General features: G+C 44.6%; 1 long non-coding RNA gene across 6 annotated transcripts; it reads left to right on the forward strand.

Annotated features, from left to right (window-relative positions):
* The first annotated feature begins 7140 nt into the window (after positions 1 to 7140).
* On the forward strand, positions 7141 to 10823 carry LOC123140701 (uncharacterized). Of its 6 annotated transcripts, none has more exons than XR_006470053.1 (7): positions 7141 to 7618; positions 8321 to 8661; positions 9202 to 9431; positions 9790 to 9862; positions 9995 to 10130; positions 10252 to 10398; positions 10517 to 10823. It is a non-coding gene; the product is annotated as an uncharacterized lncRNA (long non-coding RNA). The 6 variants fall into 6 exon arrangements; XR_006470057.1 differs by having other exon boundaries at positions 7142 to 7618; positions 9202 to 9345; positions 10517 to 10822; XR_006470052.1 differs by lacking the exon at positions 9790 to 9862 and having other exon boundaries at positions 7142 to 7618; positions 10517 to 10819.
* The last annotated feature ends 714 nt before the right edge of the window (positions 10824 to 11537 follow it).

Raw genomic sequence — 11537 nt, forward strand, 5'->3', positions numbered from 1 at the left:
GCCCGCCGGCCTCCCCGCCCCGACTCCGCGCCTCCCCGCCCCAACTCCGGCCGGCCCTCTCGAAGGTGAAAATTTTATGTATTTTTTAGTGTTTTTTAGTAATTTTGTAGCTAGTTAGATATGTATTTAGATAGATATTTAGATAGGTATTTAGATAGTTAGATACATAGTTAGATAGATAGTTATATAGATAGTTAGATAGGTAGATAGTTAGAGAGTTAGATAGATAGTGAGATAGGTAGTAAAAAAAATTGGTTAGAGGAGATGCTATATGTTGCATATCTTGCAAAAAAAAATTGGTTCGATGAGATGAATCAATTATTATGACGAATAGGTGATAATGATGATGATGAATATGTGATGACGATGATGAATATATTGTTAATGTTGTTAGTTTTTTTACGTACATGATGCAAAATTAAATGAATGCATGTTGAAATGTTTTAAATATGCTCTATTAGTTGTGATGTTCTAATTTTTTGTCGCGATGGAATTTGCAGGCTTTGTGGTGTCGCATTTCATCGGAGTGACCGTTGTCCGACGCGTTGGTCCCCGTGAGCATCCCTCTGCTGTTCGACTACTTCCTCTACAGCCGAGGGTGAGCTACAAGTCCATCTCCTCCATTTTTTCATATCACTAGATTTCATTCTCAAGTCAACTGGCATAACCTAGGCGTCTCCCGTCCGAAAGGGTTACATCGATAAATATGCATTCAATTGCATATTTATCACCGCAGCTCTTTCGGATTGTCCGGCGTTTTCCATGGACAGCCCGAGGATGTGTAGATTGGGTATGTTCTCCATGTTCTACCCTGTTCCGAGACAGGATTTCGGCGGCGCCTCCCCATTGTTCTCCGGAGCACATTCTCTCGGCTATTTGCCGAGACGTGTATCTGGAGAACAGCGGGGAGGTGCTGCCGAAATTTTGTCTCGGAACAGGGTAGAATGGAGAACGTATTCAATCTACACATCCTCGGGTGGGATTAGGACCCATCTTTACCTATTAGAGATGTAGGTGGATTCAACGCGGTAGAAACTGAAAATTTGATGTGATTAATTTAAGTGAATCCTTAATTATGTTGTGTGGCTTGCAAAAAAGCAGAGGATGGCAGATAATCAGTGGATGTACAGTGGTTTTATCCGTCGGAATCGAGTGGATCTACATGGGTTGTACTGTCCGGATCCAGTCAGGCACCCGGACCATCGGGTCTTGGCCACGAGCTGGGAGCACTGGGAAGCGGCCCTCCACGCGGACCATGGGACCCATGCCAAGGCCGTGATCACCACTTTCTGGGTGAGTTCTCTTCAGAAGCACAAGTCTATTCTAGTTTCATGAATGATTTAAATCATGGCTTTTTCCATTCTTGTTTCATGCATGATTGTAGGAATTCTATCGAGTTCTTCCGGAGCACAGGGCCAGAGCGGACCAGATCGTGCTGCGCCAATGCAAGAAGAAGGCCCGCCAGATGCAGTACGAGGTGCGTTATGTGGCCATCTCGACATACCATCACGACTATCTTGGTGTGAAGATGACCAAGGAAGACGCGCGGAGGATGTGCATTACCTTGGAGAGGGACGAGTTCTTGAAGGTAAGTATAAAAGATTTTTCATTATGCTTTCATTACCTTGTGGTACATTTCACCGTTTCGTGTTGACATGCCATTATGCTTTCATTATGTAGGTGTGTCCAAATTGGTGTTATGGAAAAGACGAGTCCTAGGCAGCATTGGTGGATCTTTGGTGTGATGAGGCTGGAGCCTGGGCGGCTATGAGAGTCAAAAACAAGGCTAACCGAGGGAAGGAGGGAGTACATGCTCAGGGAAACCGAAACCACTATCTCCACAAGGCAGTTAATGTATGACTAACCCCATTAAACATTCTTCTTCTTCTATTTACCATCACTTTCTTATGTATGACTAACCTCTGTTTGGTGGTGCAGGAGGAGAAACTAAAGCGGCCGCTCTCACACATGCACGCGTGGGAGATCGCCCATACGCGGAAGGACCCCAAGCCTGGCGAAACCAAGTACTACGGCAAAAAGACCGTGCAAAGGAGGAAGGCCTACTCCGATGGGTATCTGAGGTTACATCCTGACACACCTGACCCCATAGCGGCGGATCTGGACGAAAGGGTGATGGTGGGCATGGGGCCGAAGGAGCACGGTCGGGAGGCGGTTCTCCATGTTGTGATCACTCCTACCATCTCCTACACACAGCTCCGTCGGATCGACCCGAGCCTGAGCCAGCGCACGAGCACGCCCATGAGCAGTGCACCGTCACAGTCAGGAGCGGCAATCTATAAGTATTTTCCCTCTTATCTTCCTTGCTCACTTTATTTTCCGCATTTAGTAGTTTTATGAGTTCCATCATGTCATACTGTAGGCCTACATGGAGTACACACGCCAGGAGACCATGGCGTGGCACACGGCCCTCCACGCATACCATGAGCAGAACAATCGCCAGATGCGGTATGCTTTTCAGGAAATGGCGGCCGGCAGGGTTCCTCAATTGCAACCAGAAGCACCTCCTCCACCACAACCAACTTTGCTTACCTTTGAGGATTTTGTGGCACAGAACGTTGGCCCCTCGCCGGTTAGTTCATCCCCAATCTATTCACCCAAAGCATATCATGCCTTTCAACACAGTCATATATCCTGTTAATATGTCTTTTCAACATCCAGAGAACCGGTGGATCAAGCCTTTGGGTCACATTGTGGCGGTCTTGGTGGTGATGATACTTATATTCTTGTGATGTTTCTTATCTTATTGTTGTTTGTGAGATTGTTATATGCTTGGTGGTGATGATACTTATATCTTTATGCTTTGCGATGCTTCTTATGATGTGTGATGATGAATTTGTTGTGTGATGCTGCTCCTTATTGTTACGTGATGCTGCTTCTTATATATGTTGTGTATATTCAAATGAATTGAGCTGAAAAGAAACAGAAAAAAGGAAAAAAAACTGGACAGAAACTATGCCGACGGCCTGGCCGTCGGCATAGGCCTGGCGTGAGCTCCCAGTGGCTGACACGCGACGGCCTAGCCGTCGGCATAGTTTCAAACTACGCCGACGGCTAGGCCGTCGGCATAGACCTGCCCCAGGAGCAACGACTTCTCGCCACATGGCACCTCTATGCCGACAGCCTAGCCGTCGGCATAGTTTCAAACTAAGCCGACAGCCTAGCCGTCGGCATAGTTTCAAACTAAGCCGACGGTTGGGGCCGTTGGCATAAAGGTGCCACGTGGCGAGAAGCCGTTGGTCAGCACTTGACGGCGGCCGCCGTTAGGCGATGACGTTGCCGACGGCCACCTGTCCGTCGGCATAGATGTACGGACACCATCGGGATAGGCCCTATGCCGACGGCCTTTCTATGCCGACGGCATTCCTGGCTACGCCGACGGATATGTTGCCGACAGCCCTATGCCCACGGGGGCCGTCGGCATAGGCCTTTCCCGACGGCCAGTCAGGGCTATGCCGATGGCCCTGGCCGTCGGCATAGGGTGCGATTCCAGTAGTGAGCTCCTTCCCCGCAGATGCAACTCCTCCGAGGCTTTGAGGGGAAGGGCGACGGTCTGTGACCGGCTGACCGCTTGCGGTAGGGTTCGCGGCGGCGTGGCCATGGCTTGGCGGCCGGGATTGTGGGATTGGGAGTCATACAGCCGACGGCGAGAGGGTTCGGGAACAGAAGGGATATGCCGGTCAAAGCAGCACTCTCTCCGGTAAACAAGCGAACTTCAAAAAATCCATGAGCTTTCTTTGAACGAAAAGGCTATTTTTCGAACCACGGTTTTTCTGCGTCAAAACCGAATGCTTTGGATGCCGTCGGTTTTATATCTACGACCATCGCGCACCAAAACGAGCAATTGCCTGATATTACAAGTCTTTGCCACTGTCTAGTGAACAAAAAAATGATTCATTGTCTCTGGTTTCCTCAATCCCGCCGCAGCCTCATGAGTGGGAGTTTTTTGCAAGAGAACTTTTCGATCTATTTATTTATAATCAAATATGGCAGTACATAGAAGACTAGAGGTAATGAAAATTACAATCAGATCTATCGACCATCTATCGATGACTACAAACACTGAAGCGAGCTGAAGGCGCGACGCCGTCATCACCTCGCTGGAGCCGGAGCCGGATAAACCTTGTTATAGTAGATAGTCAGGAAGTCATCATGCTAAGGCCCCAAAGGACCAGCGCACCAGAGGAGCAGCCATCGTCAATGTAACCACATGAACAAACGAAAACTGGATCCAAATAGATGCACCGAAATGATTTGGTTTTTAACAGAATAACTACTATTCATTTTTTGCAGGTTGTATTCCGTGCTACGGCGTTGATCCGTATGTGGTCCCTACTCACTCCGACGGAGGCCAGGGAGCGTTTGGTTATTGGATCTGCCCGGTGGGAGATGGTAGCGCGGGATATATTCAACCGGTTTGGATGGCGGTCATGTAATAGGATAGGCAATTAGTTTCCATACCTATTTTTCTGCCAGCCGGTTGTGGCTATATGGCCTTTTTTTTGTGACGAGGTCTTTGTGACCTCGACGTAGTTTCTTTTTCGACTTTTCGACTTTGTTGAACCTATTTTATTTATCTAAGTGGCCGTATGCATCCACCTGATGCAGAGGCCGGGGAATTCCCCCTTTTCAAGAAAAAAAATAGATGCACCGAAGACCAGCACCGACTGAATCCTGCGAGATCCGGCGATGACACACCTTCACATGCCCTCCAACGATGCTAGATGCACCATCGGGGCGGGGATCGGATGTGGAAGACATTATTCCTACTGAGAGACATCGCCACCACCACACAGCCTCAACCAAGATGCCTGATGACCCACAAGTATAGGGGATCAATCATTGTCTTTTTGATAAGTAAGAGTGTCAAACTCAATGAGGAGTTGAAGGAATTGATAACTGGTTTCAGCAAGTTATTCCCTGCAAGTGTTGTAAAAGGGTAGTAACAGATACTAGTTTGATAGCATGATAATTCGTAGCAAGTAACAAGGTGCACCACTGCTTGTCGACGCACCTGGTGTGTCGTTGGTGAACAGGGAGGACTGACGGATCGAACGGCTCTGATTCCATATTGTAAAATACTCGATTTACTTATTCATGGAAAGGGGAAATTCGAGATGCAGAAGAAGGATCCGAGAAGGAGGACGGCCAACTTTCTCTCCAAGTTCTATCGTAGCAACTAGCCGAGCACCCTTTCCCTCACCCACTGGAACATTATATACTTAAACTAGTGGTTGGGGTGTCATCCTGTGGTGCCGCTTGAAAGAAAGTTGTGCCATGTTTCCATTTAAAAAAATACATGGGGTTCTCGCCTCCATTTTGAAAAACATTTCAGAAAAAAAATCCTCACCTCCATCTAAAACATCTAAAAAAAGAAGAAAAAATACTACCATCACAGCCTAACAGCGAGCGTCACTTTGCATAGCCCTCCATTGTAAAAAATGCGTGGGGTCCTCACCTCCATAAAAAAAGGAAAAACATTTAAAAAATCCTCACTTCCATCTAAAAAAATATTCCAGAGTTTTTTCACTGTGTCCAACCAACTTGCGCCATATGGCATAGCTGGTTGGCTGCCCTTCTCCCGACGCTTAATGGTTTTTGTGGTTATAGGGTTCAAAGCCCATTCAGGGCCTGCAAACCGAAGCGGTAGGCAAGGTTTGCGCTAGCGTTTGAACTCTGGCCTTCTTCCTGCTCTTGTGTACTCTTGTTACTTACATATACATGTTTACATCCGACCAAGTTACTAAAGATACCCCTAGTCCAAAGTTGCTTTCATGACAACAACCCCACTTATCCAGAAAAAGTGTAAGATTTGTTTTTCCAAAGTATGTACAAATATTACCTTTTTTGCGGGAATGTACAGATATTACCTGCGGTAGTGCTTTCTGCGCACTCGCGGGAGGAGAAAGAAAGGGAGGAAGGACATCCGCAGAAAAAAACAGGAGGAGACGGGAAGGAAGAGAAGTAAACGCGAACAAGTTGGACCTACTCATTAGTGCCACGGATGGGTTTCAGCTATAGGATCGCTCCCGAGGACAATGTTTATATTATATATCTCTACTCTTAATGAACGACTTGGTGAATAGTCCGCGCGGTTAATTTTTGCTGGTTTATTTTCGTCATACTCCCACCGCCGTTTTTTTCGTCATCGCACCACCTCTGCCTTACTCGATCGAAAAAAACCGGTGCAAACAAAACCCCTGAGATCGATCCCTCGTGAAGGTTAACCAGCGACAAAAAAAACCTAAACCTATCACCCGCTCCCTCCTCGATCCCGATCTGGATCGAGGGGACGAGGAGCTCCTGTCTCCCCGACGGCCGGCCTCCTCCTCGCCCCGCCGCTGCGTCCGGCGCCGCCACGGCCTCTGGAGCCAGGGAAGCCATGGCCTGAGCTCGGCCTCGAGGTCGCCGCCGCCGTCTCCTGCAGCTTCTGCCCCGCCGCCTCACCGCCCGAGCTCGCCGTCGCACCAACCTCGGCGCCGCGCCGCCGCCGGCTCTGGCGCGGATCTGGGCATGGCAGCGCGAAGTGGCCGTTTCTCTGGCTCGATCTGCTGCTACGGTGTCCAGGCGGCCGGAAGGAGATGGTCGGTGGTTGGAGGGGTTGTAGGCGCGCTGGTCTTACACGGTGAGGGTTGGCAAGGTGGGCTACTCGGGTCCACTGGTTGGATGGTTAAGGTTGCCGGCGAAAGCTGAACTCCGGCAGTGGCCGGAGTTGTCGATGGCGGCACCGGCGGGCCGTTACCTTGCTGAAGGTATCAATGTTGCAGTCCTCACCTTCCACTGCCCCATGCCTCCCCCTGTGATTCACCGAAAACCTGTTTCGATCCGGCTTGCTTGCTTTGTACTGTATTGCGCAGCAGCCAGACATGCCCATCCGGCCGGAAAGGAATCGGCAAGCTGTATATTGATCAAGCTAAGTAATTTTCTTATCTTTGTTTGCACGGCCTAGCACGCCTTCTTGCTGATTACTTCTTCCCGTACACTCACGTGAAACAACATAGATTCACTAATTGATTTCGGCCAGATGCGTTAATACAGAAAGTTAGCTTGATTAGTTAATCTTCAGCTATATGAGCGCACACATGTAACGCATAGAATGTGCAAACACGGTAAAATCTATTGGATGGCAATAGGTGTGTGCCTATGTTTTTATTGTTTTGATCTGGTCAAGTTCACACGGGTTCTTATTTTCATAAGGCCAAATGGTGTTCATCAATGCTTTCGATATCTTTCCTCTTTTTGCTATGTATGTTTTCATGATATTTCTCTTGTCCTTTACATAAAATATCTTTTCATTGCCCCTCGGATGACTCCCAAATGTTGTTTTTCATCTGTCAAAAAAGGTGCTTTGCCTGATAATAATTTTTTTGTTATGTTTGTTCAACAGTACACAGCAACATTGATTGTGCTAGGCGTGATGGAAACGTGATGCTCGCAGACACTTGTCAAGATGCGGAAGGATGGGGACACAATGGTGGGGAACTTGGGTATATGAATGATAGACATGATCAGAATATGCATACCACATTAGGTTGACATGGAGTGGAGAGGAGCCAAGGTAGGGGTGGTGAAGGGAGGCATTGGAAGAACAAAGAAGAAGGTATTTGGCAGGAAATAAGGCAGAAAAATCAGTTGGGCACATAACGTTTAGCAAAAATGAGCTCACCATTTTCAAGTGTTTACTGCATCCTGGTCATCTACAAGTACTACAAGACATCATATGTAACTACAACCTTCCTCTTCAACATGTCGTTTATTTTGCGGGTGTAATGTCTTTCATTTTTGTGGATAGCATTTATGTTGAAGACAATTCTTTATTCCTTTGTAAGGTTAAATACAAGCATGTTAATTATTGTATGATATAGATTTTGTTTATATATAGTATTTAAACTCAACATGTCGTTTATGAGAGAGAGAGAGAGAGAGAGAGAGAGAGAGAGAGAGAGAGATTACCACTCAAATTAGTATTTAATGTAATGAAGGTCAGACTCTTGTCTGGTTTGCAGGAGAGAGGGAGGTGTTGGCCGGGTCATGGTTCAGTTTACTGTGGATTTTCAGTTCTTTTCACCTCATAAGTATCTTTATTTATGTGTTAAGTTTTTTTTCTTTTGGTCCTTTCCATTTGAGGCTTCTTGTGCACCTTGATTTAGTTCTGTTATTTATTTGGTGCCAATGTCTTAGGACAATACTTTCATGCATGTATTATTTCCAGCATTCAAATTCGGAGACCTTTGTTCCACTAGGTTCGCTGCATTCACCTTTAGAATTATCTGACATCCGAAGCTATGTACACGTTCTGCAGAATTAGGAAACCATGCAATGTCCTGTTGTTTGAGGTTGCCCCCATTTGCAACTGGATGTTCTGTGTGTGATGCAAGTTGCATGTTGTGTTCAGCTCAACGAGTTCCAGTGGCTTTGTGACAACAAGCACAGGCGAACGAACCTGCCGTTGAGGTGGGTCGCACAGCAGAGCAAATGGCAGAGGTGCCCCAAGCACAAGATCTACGTAGACAGAAAGGATGGCTGCACCTTCATTGCTTGAAGATAACTACTGCTTTGTTGGCTTTTCCTAAAATGGCGTACGTTGGAGTCTAAATCGATTGAGTGCCACGGATGAACGCAGCAGTATCCGTATAATGAAAGGTATGGAAGGGCAATGACGAGCCTTTTTGTTTTAGCATCCTATCACTTAAGATTGATATGAAAAATATGAACAACGTTTCAGATTTCATCAGCCGAATTTTATGTTCATATGATTGTCCGAATGCGAATACCATGGCAACCTAGGTACTATCAGTAGTCAATGGGAATTAATGTTCAGGCTGAAGGCCACATGTTCTACTTTGTTCTGTACTCTATTTGGCTTTCATAATCCGATTTTGGCATTAGGTGATTGACCAATATTATATAGTTAATAGAAGCTCAATATGTAATTTAATGTGGTTTTAGGGTCAAATGTCTTCCTGGCCTAAAATTAATAGAACATTTGATTGGCTATGTTTCTATAAACTGTTGGAGGACGGACATGTATACGTACTGTTTGACTCATAGCCAATAGAAGATAAATGGCTAATCTAGGCTAAGAGTTGTACTGGATCTTCAGTGTCGAACAATACTGTCATTTCTTCTTCTTACTTGCGAGCATTCTTTCTTGTCAATTGATGGTTTCTATAACACCTGTAGTGAAGTTTCTGGACAAATCCAACTACAAATTCTGGGAACGAGTTAAATATTCGACCAATATAACATCCATGCTGAACTAGCTACCTATCCTGCACATGGAACACATCGTCAAGTCAAGCGAGTAAAGAAACTATTTCAAGACATGTCAGTTCACCAATCTCCTGTATTGAGTTGTAGGTTATCATAAGAAGAAGCAATTAGACATTGAATCTTCGCTTCACCAATCCCAGGTATTCATTCACAGGTTGTTTCTCTTGTAATTAAAAAAAGTGCAAATATGATGCTATTATTTGGTTCCTAATATGATGCTTCACAGTCTATGCAGTAGTTATCTTCAAGCAGGCTCATATAAGTAACTCTGCTTTATTGTATAGTTTTTCATGTTTGGAATCAGATTGGGAATACTATTTACTACCCTAAATTAACTTGTAAAGGTTTGGATTAGAAATACAAATTAATTCAGAATGACAAACGTTAGTTTCTTTGAACTGGTATTATTGAATTGTATCAAACCAACGATACATATCATAGCTCATGATTGGTATAGCAGATTTCAGACATGATGTTGAATAAAAGTTTACAGTGTAGGTACCTCTGATTTCTTAAATGATTATCTGTCAACAAAATTGTTCGATGTTAAGGCAGTGGTTGCTGAGATGAGGTGATTTAAACATGTAGTTTTGTGTTTTTGTTATAATGATACATGAGATAGGAATGGCGATCCCTACATATTTGAGTTAATCCTTCAAAACAATTCTTAGCCTCTGCTGGTACCAATGATCATTATGTGCAGGAAAAATTCCCGATATGGTAGAGGACTGACGATTTCCTGACAATGGGGGCCTAATTTAGTATTTGCATGAAGCATCATTGGATTATCCATGGAGAGACAATTTATAATTATCAGAAAGGCACCACCGATGTCCAAGGTAACTATTTTCCTTATAATACTTTTGTGCAGTATCTAGATACTATTTCGACAATATATGTATAAAATAGACAAAGACGACACTTTCTAATGTTCAGCTACATCTGTGTTCCTGCCTGCAGTCGTCTTTGGTGTATGCGTCGTCTTTGTCCGCTTCCTTCACATGCTCTTCGTTGCCACCGATCGACCTTGCGTAGCACCCAACACGCCGTGAGTGAGGAGTTTTCGGCCAAGCACTATAAGAAGGATGATTTTTGCTACCTCAAGAGGTACCTCCCATGTTTTCATCATGCTACCATACTCTCATTTTGATCTACGAGATTATCTTAATTGGTTCAACATTTGATCTAGCAGCATCTGATTTGTATGATGTTTTATTATGTACAGGATTATCCTTAAGTTGTTTTGAGGAGAAAGGGGATGACCAAGATGATTTTCTGCAACCATATTTACATCTTTAGAGCATACTTTGGTCAGGACGTTGGCGGTAGCTACCATGTTGCTTCAACACGATGGAGTAGTGCATGTAGTTCTTGACGATTGTTAGTTGGTTTTTTAAGGAAAAAACTGTATTAGATTGTTTGGTCATTCATAGATTTTAATGTCTTGACACTATAATACTAGCTTGTTCAGTAATTTCCCCACATTTTATGAAAGATTTTTAAATAGAACAACGATGTGAACGGGAATCCTCTGAAAAGGAATTTGAGTTCTAGAGAGCTTTGTTGGGTTACCACACCATATTTGTGCATGGAAGTTAAATCATCGGAGTGGGAGTTTGAGGCAACAGTAATGGCAAAACTTGAGCTGCTAACCGAGCCCGCAATTTTGTTATTCTAGGCTTGTTTGGGCTGAAATTTCTCCCAACCATCAAGGAAGTACGACTGGATGTCGTCTTTTTTATCATTGTATAGGTGGATATTTTGGGGCACACGTCATTTTAACACCACTAGGTTTCTGAAGTAGCTGACTATAGTTGTAATGGACATACATTCTTTGAAGAATTAAAGGTATTACTCACTTGATTTAATAGCTCATTTTATGCATATACATTCTTTGAAGAATTAAAGGTAGCAACAAACTCAATTAAGTACTCAGTGACAAACTCACTCAGGAACGAGAAAGTCTACATTCTACCAGTCAGCAGTAACAGCCAAGTCTTGAGGCAAAAGACTTTCACCAGTTTGAGATTTCTTGGAATGTGACAGACGGATGACATTTCTGTACAATCTATCTACACTAATTTTCCCAATCGCTTCGCCAACCACTTCACGAACAGCAAACTTATCCCAATAATTCATATAATAGTAATACAACTTGCCCTTCATCCTACCAGCTCCTACAAGAAGCACGACATGGCCAGGATTTCCTTTGAGCCTACACATGTTGCTCTTTCAAATTGCCCGGC

Source organism: Triticum aestivum, chromosome 6D (genome assembly GCF_018294505.1).
Source record: "Triticum aestivum cultivar Chinese Spring chromosome 6D, IWGSC CS RefSeq v2.1, whole genome shotgun sequence".
In the NCBI taxonomy this organism is placed as follows: Eukaryota; Viridiplantae; Streptophyta; class Magnoliopsida; order Poales; family Poaceae; genus Triticum; species Triticum aestivum.